Source organism: Zonotrichia leucophrys, chromosome 20, assembly GCF_028769735.1.
Source record: "Zonotrichia leucophrys gambelii isolate GWCS_2022_RI chromosome 20, RI_Zleu_2.0, whole genome shotgun sequence".
Taxonomy (NCBI): Eukaryota; Metazoa; Chordata; class Aves; order Passeriformes; family Passerellidae; genus Zonotrichia; species Zonotrichia leucophrys.
In genome coordinates this window covers 14824581-14839977 of record NC_088189.1, presented here as the reverse complement: position 1 = coordinate 14839977, position 15397 = coordinate 14824581, and the positions used below count along the sequence as shown (strand labels likewise).

Here is a 15397-nt window from a genome sequence, read left to right as displayed (position 1 = left end):
CAATCCCATGTGTGACAGTATTCACAGGGGTCCGAGGATGAGGGAAGAAATGAGGATCTGACTCCATGTTTCAGAAGGCTGATTTATCATTTTATGATATATATTATATTAAAACTATACTAAAAGAATAGAAAAAAGGATTTCATCAGAAGGCTGGCTAAGAATAGAAAAAGAAGGAAGGATAACAAAGGCTTGTGTCTCAGACAGAGAGTCCAAGCCAGCTGACTGTGATTGGCCATTAATTAGAAACAACCACATGAGACCAATCACAGATGCACCTGTTGCATTCCACAGCAGCAGATAACCATTGTTCACCATTTGTTCCTGAGGCCTCTCAGCTTCTCAGGAGGAAAAATCCTGAGGAAAGGATTTTTTTATAAAATGTGTCTGTGACACCCATGTCTCAGCTGTGCCCAGCTGTGCCCCCTCACCCCTGCCCAGAGGGGCTGCAGAGGGGGTCCCTCCTCCCTTCTCTTGCACTGTGGGAGCACAGGGGATGGAGCAGGGGCTGTTCCACATCCCAGGCTCCTGTCCCAGCCCCGGGGTGGCTCCTGCAGCCAGAGCAGTTTGGGAACACTGGGATTCCCCACAGACTGTGCTGCTGCTCTGGAAAACAGCATCCAAGGGAGCCATGCCCAGCCTGTGCCATCCCCTCTGGCCCTAACTCTGTTCCTGCTCCAGAGCCCAGGCCAGCTTCACCAGGAGCCCGTGGTGCCATCCTGGAGCTGCTGGGATCAGGAGGGAGCCTCATGTCCCTCCTGTCACAAGAGGAGCTGCTCCCCTGGCTGTGTTCTGAGGAGCAGGAGCAGCTGGGCAGTGGTGGGGCAGTAACTCACTCCTGGCTGCTCTGGTGCCTCCTGCAGAGCCAGAAAATCTCCTGCCACAGCAGCTGTGGCTGCCCTGTTCCTGGAGTGTCCAAGGCCAGGCTGGACAGGATTTGGAGCACCCTGGGGTGGTGGAAGGTGTCCCTGCCCAGGGCAGGGGCTGGAACAGGATGGGCTTTAATGTGTCTTTCAATAGAAGCCATTCCGGGGTACTGGGGTTCCCAGGCTGCAGTTTCACAGCTCCCTGTGCCCTTGTTTTCCCCAGGCCTCTGTCACTGTCCCCATCCTGGCCACTGCTCCTGTCCCAACACCTGCAGCAGCTCAGACAGGCCCTCACCTGTGGGCTCTGCACCCAAACTGTCCAGGCCTGGATTTTCTGCCCCACCAGAGCTCCCTGTCTGTGCTGAGCAGGTGATGCTGGCAGGGGGACAGAGCCCATCCATCCCCACCTGCTGGGCTCTGTCCCTGCCTCCTCCTGCTTGGCAGGGCTGTGCCAGGGCCTGCTGGTGCCACCTGGGGCTGTGCCAGGGCCCAGAGGCCACAAAGGTGTCAGAGGAGAGCTCTGGTGGCCAGAGCTGCACACAGGGAGGCAGAGCTGCTGCTCTCTGCCCTCGCTGGGTGGGTGCCAGCCTGGGCACTGCCCCTGCCCTCCTGTCTCTCCCAGATCCCTGCAGAACGACCCACAGAGGTTCCAGCCTGACCTGTCCTGCCCACGCTGGCCTGGCTGCTCAGGGAGCTCCCACAGGGACAGCTGAGGGGCACAGGGCACAGGGACACCCTGGACAGCCCCCTGGGAGTGTGGCACTTGAGGTGATGCTAAAATAACCTTTCTGTCACTGTAGGACATCAAAGAACACAAGTGCACACCACTGCTCTCAAGGTGAAGGAAAAGGGAAGTTTATTTTCTGACTCCAACATTTATAGACTTCCAAAAGTGACAGCGGATTGGAGGGTGACAGTGCCACCTCTTCAATGACACTGGACAAACCAACAGTCCATCAAATTTCTCCCCCTCCATAAAGGAATGCAAAACAATAAGTTATTTACAGAAAGTGTGGCGGAAAGTTTGTTACAAGAATGTAAACATCAGAAGGCTTATCTTTAAAAATCAGGGTAACACCTTTCCACCCTGGCAAGAGTGTCTGCAGGGTCCCTGTCACTGCACAGGTGCCCGTGCAGGGCAGCAGCAATCCCTGTGCCCATGGAATGCCATGCCTGGCTCTGTGTGCAGCAGATGGGGCCAGGAGGGTGCAGCAGGCAGCTCCCAGCTGCAGTGGCTGTGTCCCAGCTCCAGGGGAGTCCTGGGGGTCCCTTGGAGGATGGGGACACCTCAGGCTGTGCCCAAAGGTGCCTGGCTGGGTGCCCCAGTGCTTTTGGCCCTGCTGCTCCCAAGGTGGCTCCTGCCTCACTGCTCACCCCCAGAGCCACCTCTGAACTTCCCTGGGCCTTGTCCAGGCTCTGCTTCTGCACAGGGAGCTCAGGGGGGCTCTGGGATGTGCTGAGCTGCTGCCATTGATGCACCCAGGGAGCAGCAGCCAGCAGGAAATCCATGGAATATCAGTGAAGGAGAACAAGTGACTGGCAGGGAAGAAGTGCACCTGTCACTAAAAATGGCAAGGTCATGAAGGAAAATCTCCTTTGTGTCCTTTGGCTGTAGGATCTTGTCGGTGTCAATGCCTTGAACACAGAATGGGGATTTCACAGAACAATAAAATCACAGAAGTTTTGGGTTGGAAGAGACCTTAAAGCTCATCCAGTCCCCTTCAGCTCATGGACTTCACAACACACACCTGGCCTCTGGATATTCAAAACCAGGATTTACTTTATTGCCCGTGGATTTAATTTATTTCCATTTATTCAGTCCTTATTCTTGTGTTGAGCTGTCACTAATTTCTCTTCCAGGCTGTTCTGCCTCTGTTCCTGTTCATTCTTGGCACCTTCACACCCTGTGCCAGGGGTGCCACAGCTCTGCCCTCAGCTCAGCCTTGGGCTGAACCTTGCTGCTCTTGGGTCCAGGATCTGGACTGGGAAGGTGTCCTGGGCTGTAAGATATGTGTGTATTTAATCATCATCTGTCAGAGCTGGGGCAGTTATCCTCTGTCCATGGGGCAGTTTTCTTTATCTCTCCCACAGCCAACCCTCCCTCCAGGAGATCTCTGCTGTCCATGGCCACGGAGTGTCCCTGCAGGGCTGATCCAATCCCAGCATCCCATGGGGAGATGCTCCGCCCAGGGGAGGAGCCAAGCATTCCTACCTGGGCACAATCTGAGCCTGGCACAGCACAGCAGCCTTTGCCCCCTGCATTGCCAGAGGAGCAGCTTTCTGCTGCCCTGCATGGCCAGAGGGAGCCCAGGCCCATCTGCAGCAGCCCTGGAGCTGCAGAGGAAAACTCCCCCCTTGTGCAGGATCCCTGCTGCAGCAGAGCCACAGCTGGCACTGCAGGAGGGCTGAGCCCCCCTGGGATGGGGCTGGGACACCCCCTGACACACAGGGGCCAGGGCCTGTGATCACTCTGTGTTTTTTCTTTATTTGTAATATTGCCTTTGTATTTTTAATTTTTCTAGTAAGGAAATGTTATTCCTGCTCCCATATCTTTGCCTGAGAGCCTTTTAATTTCAAAATTATAATAATTCAGAGGGAGGGTTTTACATTTTCCATTTATTGCCTTCCTTAGCACACACCTGTCTGTTCAAACCCAGACAGAAGGGCAGCAAGGAGCTGGACACAGGGCCAGGAGTCAGCCCCAGGCTCCTAGGACAGCACAGCTTTCCTTTCCTCCTGCTTGGCCTTCCTATTCCATCCCCAAAATGTGCCCTGTGTGCTTTCTGTGCCTGAAAAATACAAAACAAAATAAATAAACAAACCCAAAAAACCCCATGGCATCTCCACACTGCAGGGAGATAATTAGACTAATAATGATCCGTGTTGTAAGTGATTTTAAAAACAAAGCACAGCTATTTCTATTTCTATTAGGCTTTTATAAAGCCTTTATAGGCTTTTATGAAGCTCATAGTTGGCTTTTTTGGGTAATTAACTCCAGGCCTGTGGGATGCTGATGCTGCACCTCAGAACAGCCCTATCCCCACCCCATCCTGCAGGGGACACCCCAGCATCCCACCCATAAATCCTCAGGAATGATGCTCCCAGATTCCCCCTGCACTGGGGTAGGGCCAGTGACCCCACAGGTTGTGTTTGCTCCTTACAGCCCCTGGAAATTCGACTTCTCTTGAGGGAACTCCAGCCTGACACCTGGAATCTGCATTTTTCCTCTCTCCAGCTAAAGGCTTGGTCTTTGCCCAGCTGTCTTTCCCCAAAGAACCCTGCAAAACAAGGAGCAAGTGCAATTTTGTCTGTGCTTCAGCCAGGAATTGGATTTGGAGACAGAATTTGGAGATTTTGGAAAGGCCAGGAAGTGCTGAAGGATGAGAGTGGAGCAAACTCAGGATTAACTAAACCTGACTAATTGGGTTTGTCCATTATGCACATGATGGAAAAAGGTCCCTCTGTTAATTATTGAACACTTTGGCCTCACTAATTCAAGGATTATTTTATGGCATAGGGGATGTAAGACCCTGGGGAAAAAAAAAAGTTCTTTTTGGTCTATCTATGACAGAATCCAGACTGGTTTGGGTTGGAGAGGAACACAAATCCCAGGGATTTGTGGGGCAGGGACACCTGCAGCAGCCCAGGCTGCCCAGTGAAACACCTCCCACCCTGCCCAGCCCAGGCTCTGCTCTCACCTGAGGGAAACCAGGCAGTGGGGTCCTGTTGATAAGAAACCAGGCAGTGAGGTCCCTTTGATAAGAAAATCTTTTCCAAGGAAACTGGGAGAACTTCAAAGCAAATGTGTTTGGCATGACCTGCCAATCAAATGTCTCCTGAGATCAGCTGCAAGGAGACAAGGGAGGCAGAGGATGGAGAGATGAGCCTGGTACCAGGCTGATCTGACAGGGTGAACCCCCCTGAGGGGCAGAGCCCCATGCCAGGCTGTGCCTGAAATCTCCCATCTCCTCTGGGTGGGCACTGGGCACCCCCCAGCTGGGCACACTGAGCTCCCTCCAGTCTGAGCTGGGTAAACCAGCACCCCCAGCCCCCCAGCAGCTGGAGCTGCCTGCCCACCCCTGCCTGGCTCCATGGATGACAGTTTCATCATTTTTTGGAGCATTTTGGTTTGAATTCAGTCAGGTTGTAAAAATATTCATTTTATCCCTAGCTCAGATGTGGAAATTGAATGTCACTTGGAAGCAGAAACCCAGAATTATTCCGTGAGAAAATGCTAAAAAGAGGTTCTGCAAACTTCAAAAAATAAACTGGGGCTGTTTGCTTCTGTGAGCCCCGTGCTGGCCATGGCTGCTTGGCAGGGGGGCTGCACTGGGGCTCCCAGGGCCTTTCTTCCCTCTCCCTGTCATTCTCATGGAGCAAGAGCAGAGAAATACAAATGCTGAAGGCTCAGATGCCAACATTAGAATTTTTAATCTCCCCAAATCTGCAATCCAATGACACGGATTTAAAAAACTAATTTCTTTTATTGCACTTTTCAGTGGGTTGAGTTTTTCACGCTCAGACTTTCCCATGGAGTCTCCTTCTCCTTGCTGCAGCCACAGGGCTGGGTTTGCTGTGGCCCTGCCCAGAGGGACCAGGGGCCCTGGACAGGGGAGCCCAGGTGAGCCCAGCTCCAGCACTGCCAACACCACTTCCCACAAGGAGCCCCACCTGGGCAGGGCTGGATGGGACACTGGGAGGGAATTGTTCCCTGTGAGGGTGGGCAGGCCCTGGCACAGGTGCCCAGAGCAGCTGGGGCTGCCCCTGGATCCCTGGCAGTGCCCAAGGCCAGGTTGGATGGGGCTGGAGCAGCCTGGGGCAGTGGGAGGTGTCCCTGCCAGGGCAGGGGTGGCACTGGATGAGCTTTAAGGTCCCTTCCAACCCAAAATATTCTGAGATTTGGTGATTTCCAGGCATCACTGCCCAGCACAGGGCCCAGGGGACACAGGGGTGCCCAAGGAGGGGCTGTGGCCAGGCTGGCACAGGGGCTGGCACTGCCCTGGCACAGGGGCTGCCCACTGCTCTGTGTCCTCATCCCCACACCCAGCCCCCAGCACTGCCCTGTGCCATGGATTCCCACCCCAGTGCCCTGCTTTCTGTGCCTGGCACCCTGGCACCCTGCCATGTGCTCCAGGGGAGCTTTCCTCTCTCCTGTTTCTGGGTCACATCTTCCATCTCCCTTCTTTTCAGCTGGCATCTGCCTTTTTTAGCTGGATGCCTCCTGCTCAGGCCCTGCTGTGCCTCCCTGGCTCCTCCCTGGCACAGCCCCAGCTCGTGCCCAGGTGCTGGCACACTGTGGGTATTGCCATGCCCCCCCAGCTGAGAACAGGGTACAAAATCCCAGGCTTTGGGGGGGCTGTGCAGGTTTTGGGTGCATGGTTTTAATTAGAAATTGACATTTCTAAGCCTGTGGCTGCCAAGCAACGAGCATCCAGCAGCTGATCTCTGCTGTGAGATGCAGGGACCCGTGTTCCCAGCCTGGGGAAGGGCCAGCCTGCCCCTCCTGCATGGGCCCCTAGCCCTGGGGACATGGGCAGGGGCACTGGGTGGCACCCAAGGCACAGTGTTACCCAGGGCTCCATCACCCCAGAGCTGCAGAACTCTGTATTCAGTGGGGTGAGGGTGAAATTCCCACCACAGGAGCTGGGTGCTCTGAGCCTGCAGCTGATCCCCCCCGTGGAGGAGCCCAGGATTCCCAGGGCTGAGGATCTGAGCCTGGTTCAAGGGGCAAACAGGAGTGGGTGGGCTGAGCTGGCACACCTGGAGCCATGGGGACAGGGCAGGAGTCAGGGCACAGGGCACAGGGGGGTTTGTGCACCCTGCTCTGGCCTCATCCTCACACAACAACGCCCTTCCTGCTCCTCTGCTCCTTCCAGAAGGGATTCCTGCCTCCCACCAGCCACTGGCTCACTGCCCTCCTGGCACTGCCCTGCCCTGGCACCTCCCCAGGCTGGCAGCACGGGGCAGCACCTTGAGCTGGGCTCCAGGGACAAAGCCCTGCAAAGATCTGGTGCTCAGGGTCATCCTGCAGGTGCTGATGGGCACAGCACGACCCCCTGCCCGGGAAGGGAAGGGAAGGGAAGGGAAGGGAAGGGAAGGGAAGGGAAGGGAAGGGAAGGGAAGGGAAGGGAAGGGAAGGGAAGGGAAGGGAAGGAAGGGAAGGGAAGGGAAGGGAAGGGAAGGGAAGGGAAGGGAAGGGAAGGGAAGGGAAGGGAAGGGAAGGAAGGGAAGGGAAGGGAAGGAAGGAAGGGAAGGGAAGGGAAGGAAGGAAGGGAAGGGAAGGGAAGGGAAGGGAAGGGAGGGAAGGGAAGGAAGGAAGGGAAGGGAAGGGAAGGGAAGGGGCTGCAGCTCCTCAATGAAGCTGCTCCCCAGCCTGCTGTGAGTGGGGCAGCCCCCTGAGCTCCTGAGCTCTTTCCTAAGCCTGGAGCTGCCCTATTAATGTCCTTCTGTTCTGGTACAGGCTCATTGCTCACAGGCATCACTCAGAGCTGTGCAGATGCCACATACACTGCACAGTGTCCAGCTGTGTCCTCATGCCCAAGCCATGGTTTTCTGCTGTAAAAACCTGCAAACGTCCCACTGGAGCAGACTGCTGCTCTGTCTGCACATCCAGCAGTGGCAAACAGTCCCAAGGGAGTCCTAAAATACAATCCCTAAAGTTCTTCCCCCAGAGGGTGCTGGCACTGCCCAGGCTCCAGGGCATGGGCACAGCCCTGAGGCTGCCAGAGCTGCAGGAGGGTTTGGACACTGCCCTCGGGGATTGCTGGGTGTCTGTGCAGGGCCAGGAGCTGGATGAAGGCTCTGGTGGGTCCCTTGCAGGACATTCCTGACTCTGGTTGCAGCCCTGCCCTGAGGGGAGCTCCTGGCTGCAGCAGGAGAACTGCAATCCCTTCTGTGCTTCCTCCTGGGGCTGCAGATGCTCCTCTGCTCCCTAAGCACCTAATCTTCCTCCTGAGCCCCACTGAGCCCTTCCCTGTGGCTCTATCCCATTACCTCTCAGTGCTCCTCCCTGAGCAGAGACACTCCAGCCCTGCTGTGCTCGCTCCTTGTCTCTCCCTGGGTGAAACTGAATTTCACATGGGACTGCTGGACTGGCTTCCATTCAGCCTCTCACCCTGCTGGGAATTCAGCCCTTGCTGTGCCCTGTTTTGTGTTTGCTCCAAGAACAGGGCACAGGACATTTTTCATTCCAAGATCTCACTGACTGCAGATGATTCATTTTGTCTGCATGGAACATGTCTGTCCTCAGTAGGGCTGGTGGCCTCCACACAGGGCAAGAGCCCCTTGATCTGCCCAGAGCTGCCCACAGAATAAACTCCCATCTGTGCTCAGAGAGAATTTCAAACCTTCAGCAGAGCCACATGGCCTGGAATGAGCCACTGCCTGCTCAGGAGGAATTTTGGGACAAAGGGTAGCACAGGCTGCTGTGGCAGAGGTTCCTCCATGTGGCCCAGGCTTTGGAGGGGCTGCCAGGTCACAGCAAGGCAGGGGCAGGGGGACACTGAGGTTCTGGGCACCAGGCTGCCCCAACAGGCTGCTGCTCACCAGGGTTTGACTGCATCAAGAAGAAGAAAGGCCAAGATTTGATTTTGAGAGATTTATGGTCAGGAGAGCAAAGCAAAGCCAGGCTGAGCTCTGCCAGGTGGGGAGGAGGGGGATGTCTGCACCCACCAGGCACAGCCCTCATCTCTCACAGCCCACCTCAGATTTCCTGCCCTTCCAGCCCTCGGGGGTCTCCAGAGGTACCTGCAGCACCCTGAAGTGCAGAAGGATCTCCCTGGAGGGGCTCAGAGCTTGCTAAGTCTGGGGGAGCCCAGTGCTCAGTGGCCGTCCCTGTTGCTGCCCCTCTGTGGGGCTGGGAGCTCTGCACCCTGCTCACCTGCAGTGCCCTCTCCTGCCTTCATTCACTTGTCCCCAGCTCCTGGGCCAGCCCTGGCTGTTTGTCCCACAGCCCCAGCAGTGCCTGGGCATGCTCAGCACTGTGTCCATCCCTGGGCACTGCCTCCTTCTCCTCTCACCTTTCACTCCACACATTTTCCCCCAGTCCCTCTCCAGCTTCCTGGAGGGATCCAGAGCCATCATTTCTCCTGCTGGCACTGAAGATCTGGCCCCTTATAACTGAACTGGCCATTGTCACGTTTGACCCACTCTGTCACCCCTGGGGACAGCAGCAGTGCAGTGCCAGGGGAGCTGCTCCTGCCTCAGAGCAGGGACAGCCCCAGCCTGTCCTGTGCAGAGCCACCACCAGCTGAGCCCTGCCATGCCAAAACCTGAAAGAGAAGGGCCTTGGTGTGACCTGGGGGGTCACACACTCCCTGTGCCCATGCAGCAAACCATAACACAAATCCCAACCTGAGCCAACTCCTCAGCTCCAAACAGCTCCTCTGGGAGTTGCTCCCCTCTCCTCCTCCCTAAAGGACCCTGTTCCTGTCAGCCCTCCCACGCAGCCCCCTCCACAAGGGCTGCAAGGGCCCCTGAGGTGCCAGCCCTCCCCCTCCTGTGCTGTGCCCTGCTGCTGTGCTAGGGCTCTTCTGGATCCCCCTGCTTCTCCTGGCAGCACCTCAGCTCCAGCCATGGGGACAGCCTGGTCACACCTCCCCCTGCTCTGCTGTCCCCATGAGCAGTGCCAGGGCCCTCAGGTTTGCAGCACAAACATCTCTAAGGCTGGAGAAATCCCCTTGGATTGTTTGGATTGCTGCCCCAGCTCCCAGGCCTTCTCTTCTCCACCCCCACACTTACACTGTCCCTGCCTTCTGTGCCCCCTGCCCAGCTGAGTCCTGGCCCCGTGTTTCTCTCAAACCTTTCAAAGCTCTCTGATTTTTCTTCTGCTCTCCGCACACTCAGCCATGCTCAGAAAGGCTCAGAAAGCCTCAGAAAGCCTCTCTGGTGTCCTTCCCTTGTTTCCTACATGCCTCTGTCATCCCTGCCTGCCTTAGGCCTGGCTCCCTGTCCTGCTGGCTGCCTGTCCCCTCTGCCAGCCATGGCTGGTGATCCCCAGCACCCACCTGCTCCAGCCACATCCCTATGGTGACTCCCAGCTCCCTGTGCTGTGCCAGGCTCCTCTCTTCCCCTGACACCCAGCCAGGCTGCCATCGCTGCAGGGACAGCCCCTGGGCCTGGCTGAGCACAGAGCCACCACCCTGATCCCCGGGAGGACACGGCCCCTGCTCTGTGTGTCCCCTCATGAGGGACAGCCCTGGAGCCCAGAGGGACACACGGTGCTCAGGATGCTGAGTCTGGCCCAGTGCTGAGCCCAGCGAGCTGAGAGGTACCGGATGGTCATGGGGTGGCTTTGGGGATGGTCCAAGTGTGGCTTTGGGGATGGACCTAGGGTGGCTTTGGGGATGGACCTAGGGTGGCTTTGGGATGGACCTGGGGTGGCTTTGGGATGGTCCTGGGGTGGTTTTGGGGATGGACCTAGGGTGGCTTTGAGATGGTCACAGGGTTGCTTTGGGGATGGCCCCGGAGTGCCTTTGGGATGGCCCAGGTGTGGCTTTGGAGATGACCCCAGTGTGGCTTTGGAGTGGCCCAAGTGTGGCTTTGGGGATGGCCCCAAGGTGGCTTTGGAATGGCCCTGGGGTGGCTTTGGGATGGTCACGAGGTGGCATTGGGGTGGCCCTGAGGTGGCTTTGGGGATGGCCCCAGAGTGGCTTCGGAATGGCCCAAGTGTGGCTTTGGGGATGGCTCCAAAGTGGCCTTTGGGGACAGCCCTGGGGTGGCTTTGGGATGGCCCAGGGTGCCTTTGGGATGGCCCAGGTGCCTTTGGCACTCCCAAGGGCCCCGGGGGCACAGCCCCGGCTCTGTGTGTGCCCAAGGGCAGTGGAGCTCCTGCAGGGGCAGCCTGGGGCAGGGAAGCTGGAGGGTGATTCAATGACAGCCCTCCCTCCGTCTGCTGGCGGATCCTGCGCCACGCCCCACAAAATAAAGTTCTGAAATGTGCTGCCCATTGCCCATCCCTGCTGTGCAGACACTGCTGTGCTCCCCCTGGAGCCCAGCCGTGCCTGAGCCCCTCCTGTTGTGCCATCACTGCTCCAGGTGTGTCAGTGCCTCAGGACAGCCCTCCCTGGCTCAGGGACATTGGGACATTGCCCTTGCACTGGGGCTGCCCTCAGCTCCCCAGCCTGGCACTGAACCAGGGCTCAGCACAGCAGCTCCTGCAGAGATCATTTCCCCTCTGCCCTGAGCTGTGTCACCCTCCATTGTCCCTCCTGGATCACCAGGAATGAGATCCATTTGTCTTCACTTGGAGAAGCCTCTGGAGCTGCCTGTGGCTTTCCTGCAGGTGCCCAGGCCCCCTCTTGACTCTGGTACAGCTGAGAAATGAGGCTTTGGGCTCTTTCATAGAAAAACCTCCCCAGCTGCCCTTCATCCATAGAATCCCAGAATTCCAGAATGGTTTGGGCTGGAAGGGACCTCGAAGAACATCTTTGTTACAACTCCCCTGCCCTGGGCAGGGACACCTTCCACTGTCCCAGGCTGCTTCCAGCCCCATCCAGCCTGGCCTTGGGCACTGCCAGGGATCCAGGGGCAGCCACAGCTTCTCTGTGCCAGGACCTCCCCATTTTTACAGGGAGTAATTTCTTCTTAAATATTATAAAATAATTAATTCCTTAATGTCTTCCTAATTCCCTTCTCTTTTTCCTCCACACGGCCTTGGCTGGGCTGCTGACTGAAAGCCCAGCAGGGGCTCCTGCACTCTGCCAGGGCTGCTCCATGCCCCTGGCACTGCACCTGGCCTGGCCTGCTCAGGACTCTGAGTGACTTTCCTGAGCAGCACCCAGACACTCACGGTGAAATCAGCAGCAAACATCATCACCTGTTCCTTCCTTTCATGTCCTTCCAGCCACTTGGAGCGGCCATGAGGCTCAGGAATAGGCAGAGGGATGGCAAAGCATTGCTCCTCACAGCCCAAAAGGTGCCAGGCTGCCTGGTGCCAGCCCTCCATGCCCTTGACATGGCTGGAATGCCCCGTCCTGTCCCCCTGGGGTGCCCTTCAGCACCCACCCAGCTCCTGCTCTGGCTGCCCCAGTGCCTCTGCCCCCCAGGCTCCATCATGGACAAATAATGTGGAAAATTACAGTTTAAGGGGAAAAAATTATACATTTTGAATCTGATAGGTTTTCAGAGAGGGGGGCTGGAAGCATGAGGAAAACCTTCACTGCCCTGCAAAGGGAGCCAGGCACCCATGGAATTTGGAAGAGGAAAATTCCAGGGTTGAGAAAGACTTTGGAGGGTGCAGAGAGCACTGTGGGGCTCGTTGTTCCTCTCTGCTGGGCCATTTCCCCTTAGGGATGAACTGAATGGTCAATTCTGTATTCAGGACTGGGAAGGCAGCTGCACTTTTGCTGAATCTGCTACAGGAAGGAAAAAAAAATCTGTATATTTCCATTTTCCTTAGAGAATGAAGCCTCTTCCCCAGAAAGCCAGCTCTCCATTTGCAAAAGCGCCAGGGCAAAGGGATGGGAAAATGCCCGTGGTCGCTGCTCCCACACCGTGCTCAGCCCCAGGCCAGGCTTTAGGCAGGGTCAGGGACTGACTGCAGAGGTGTTTCACAGAGCTAAGCAGTCCTGGCTCTGATCCCTCACTCCCATGGGACAGCCCTGGCCAGGCAGCCCAAACCAGCAAAATCCATGGGTTTGGAATCACCTCTGAAACCAGCAACACCTGGATCAATGTCTAGTTCACCCATTGAGGACAGCCTGGGATCCCTGGCAGAGGGAAATCCAAGAGCTCTTGCTCAGTCCTGCCTGGACCCGTGAAGGCTCCTCACCTGCCCTGCACACACCTCCAAGGGCAGCCAGAGGGACAGGCTGCTCCCCAAAGAGGCTGCTCAGCCCTCCCGAGGGCAGGGCTCTGTGCCCTGGGCATGGGAATGGCCTTCTGGCATGGGAATGGCATCCTGGCATGGGAATGGCTGCATGGGAATGGCATCAGGGTATGGGAATGCCATCCTGGCATGGGAATGTCATCAGGGCATGGGAATGCCATGGCTGCATGGGAATGGCTGCATGGAAATGCCATCAAGGCATGGGAATGGCTGCATGGGAATGCCATGGCTGCATGGGAATGACATCCTGGCATGGGAATGCCATGGCTGCATAGGAATGCCATGACTGCATGGGAATGCCATCCAACCAGGAGAAAACACCCTGAGATCTCAGAGCATGTCAGGAGCAGGCACTGCCCTGCAGCCCAGTCCAGGGCAAGGTCACCTCCACTCCATGGCAAGGTCACACCCAGCCCAGGGCAAGGACATCACAGGGCAAGGACATAGCAGCCCATGGCAGGGTCACCCGCAGTCCATGGCAAGGCTGGGCATGGGAATGCCATCCCACCAGGAGAAAGCACCCTGAGATCCAAGAGTGTGTCAGGAGCAGGCACTGCCCTGCAGCCCAGCGCTGGCAAAGTCACCTCCAGTTCACGTCAAGGACATCCCATTCCATGGCGAGGACATCCCAGCCCATGGGAAGGTCACCCCCAATCCATGGCAAGGAGATCCCAGCCCGTGGCAAGGTCACCCCCAGCCCATGGGAAGGGAGACCCACGTGCACCAGAGCGACGAAAAGCCCCGAGCAGAAGAGGAGCAGGAAGTGAACAGTTGAGCCTAATTTGTGCGAGGCTGTAAATGAATTTCACTGTGGCAGATGGTCAGTGGATTATTTTCCAGAGGGTTAGGCAAGACCCAGATTAGGAAAAGCTGAGAAATTTTGATGTGGCGTGCAGGACGTTATCCTGGGGCTCAGGACCCTGGTGCGTGTGAGGGGGTCCTGACTGTGTGTGAGGGTCAAGGGGCCCCGTCTGAGCAAAGCTGGCCTCTGCAAAACTGCAGGTGTGGGGCCAAGCATGCAGCCCCCATACACCAGGTTGGGAACACCACCAAAAGGTGCCCCCCGAGCTTTCCATGCCCTTAAAGCAAAGCTCCTGGCTGGGGAGGTTGGCATTCCCCGGCTGGCTCAGCCCGGTCTCAGGGGACACATCTGGGTTGGGCAGGGGAGCCGTGCCCTGCCCTGGCTCTGCTCGGGGCCGTGCCCACCGCCCGCAGCCCCAGCCCCTGGCCGGGCATCCTCGGGAGCGGGGCTGGGGCTGCCGCGCCGGGCTGGGCGGGGGGTGCTGCGCCGGCCCCGCTCCGCTCCCTGCCCTGATTTCCTGGTGGAAATCCCAGAGTCTTCTCCAGATCCAGCTCTGGTTTTGGGGGCAGCCATCTCCCTCTCCCTCTTTCCTCTTCCCTCCTTCTGCTCTCCTTCCTCCTCCTCTCCCTCCCTCCTCTCCGCACTGTGCTCTCCGGGGGCTCTGGGTACCGCTGCAGCATCGCCAGCCCCCTCCATGCAGGCGGCTGGGGCGCGGGGCGGAAGGGGAGGGCTGCGGGGGCCAAGCTGAATGAATGGGCATCGCCTCGGTGCCGCTCGAGCCTCCGCATAGGGGCGAGGCGGCCGCACCGCGCCGCGGGCAGGGGGGCAGCGGGGCCGGCCAGCGGCCGGGGCCGGGGCCGGGGCCGGGCCGGGCCGGGCCGAGCCGAGCCGGGCCCCCCGCCCAGCCCGCCGGGGCGCTGCGAGCAGCGGGCGCTGCCCCGCCGAGGGACCCGCACAGCCGGGCCAGGTGAGGAGGGGCTGCGGGGGGCGCCGGGAGCGGGGCGGGGATGGACGGTGCGGGGCCAGGGCACGGGCGGTGCGGGGAAGGGCTCGGACGGTGCGGGATGGAGCGATGGACGGTGCGGGGTGAAGGTCTGAGAGGTGCGGGAAGGAGCTGGCTGGTGCGGGAAGGGGCCGGCTGGTGCGGCAGGGATGGCCGGACGGTGCGGGAGGGATGGCCGGACGGAGCGGGGTGTGTGGCCGGACGGAGGGGACTGTGTGGCCAGACGGTGCGGCAGGGATGGCCGGACAGAGCGGGGTGTGTGGCCGGACGGTGCGGGAGGAACGGCCGGACGGTGCGGGAAGGGGCTGGCTGGTGCAGGGCTAGGCTGGCTGGTGCGGGAACGGGCAACAAAGAGTTAAGTGGCTGCGGAGCAACCGGGCTCAGCGTGTGTGTGAGTGTGTATGTGAGTGTGAGTGTGAGTGTGTGTGTGTGAGAGACATCCCGCACCCCGGGGGCGTGGCCCAGCGCACCCCACGCGTGTCCGTGCGGGGCAGCGGGCGGCCGGCTGCGCTGCGGGCTGCGGCGTGGCGGGGCCGCGGCTGCGCAGGGGTGCGGGAGCCACGGCAGAGCCCGGCCCCGCCGCTCCCTCTCTGCTCCCCGCATCACCAATATCACCAATATCACAAATATGTGCGTGTGCGGGAACCCCGGCCCGGCGCGTGTGCGGGGACCCGCTGCGGAGCCGCGCCGGCTGCGGGAGCCACGGCACAGAGCCGGGGTCGAGCTGCGGGGCTGAGGGCGGCCCCGATTCCCGGTGCGTGCCCTCCGCAGCGAGCCGGGGCGGGGGAGCGGCCCCAGCCCGGCCGTGCGGGTGTGCGGGCCCGCGCCTGCCTGTGCTCCCATCGGCGAGCGTGTGTTCCCCTTGGATATGTGTGTGCTCCGCTCTGGGTGCTTGTGCA

The 15397-nt window shown here is 58.6% G+C and overlaps 1 protein-coding gene across 5 annotated transcripts in view; it reads left to right on the top strand.

Moving 5' to 3' along the window:
* Positions 1 to 14014: 14014 nt before the first annotated feature.
* The window catches only part of DLGAP4 (DLG associated protein 4), a 155724-nt gene continuing 154341 nt past the window's right edge, over positions 14015 to 15397 (top strand). For 2 of the 5 annotated variants that reach the window (XM_064729786.1, XM_064729785.1), the window contains exon 1: positions 14019 to 14462. The gene's annotated coding sequence lies outside the window, so the exon portion shown is untranslated. Of the gene's footprint in view, positions 14463 to 15397 lie in introns of all 5 variants that reach the window. The other 3 variants (XM_064729782.1, XM_064729784.1, XM_064729787.1) reach the window with 3 other exon arrangements.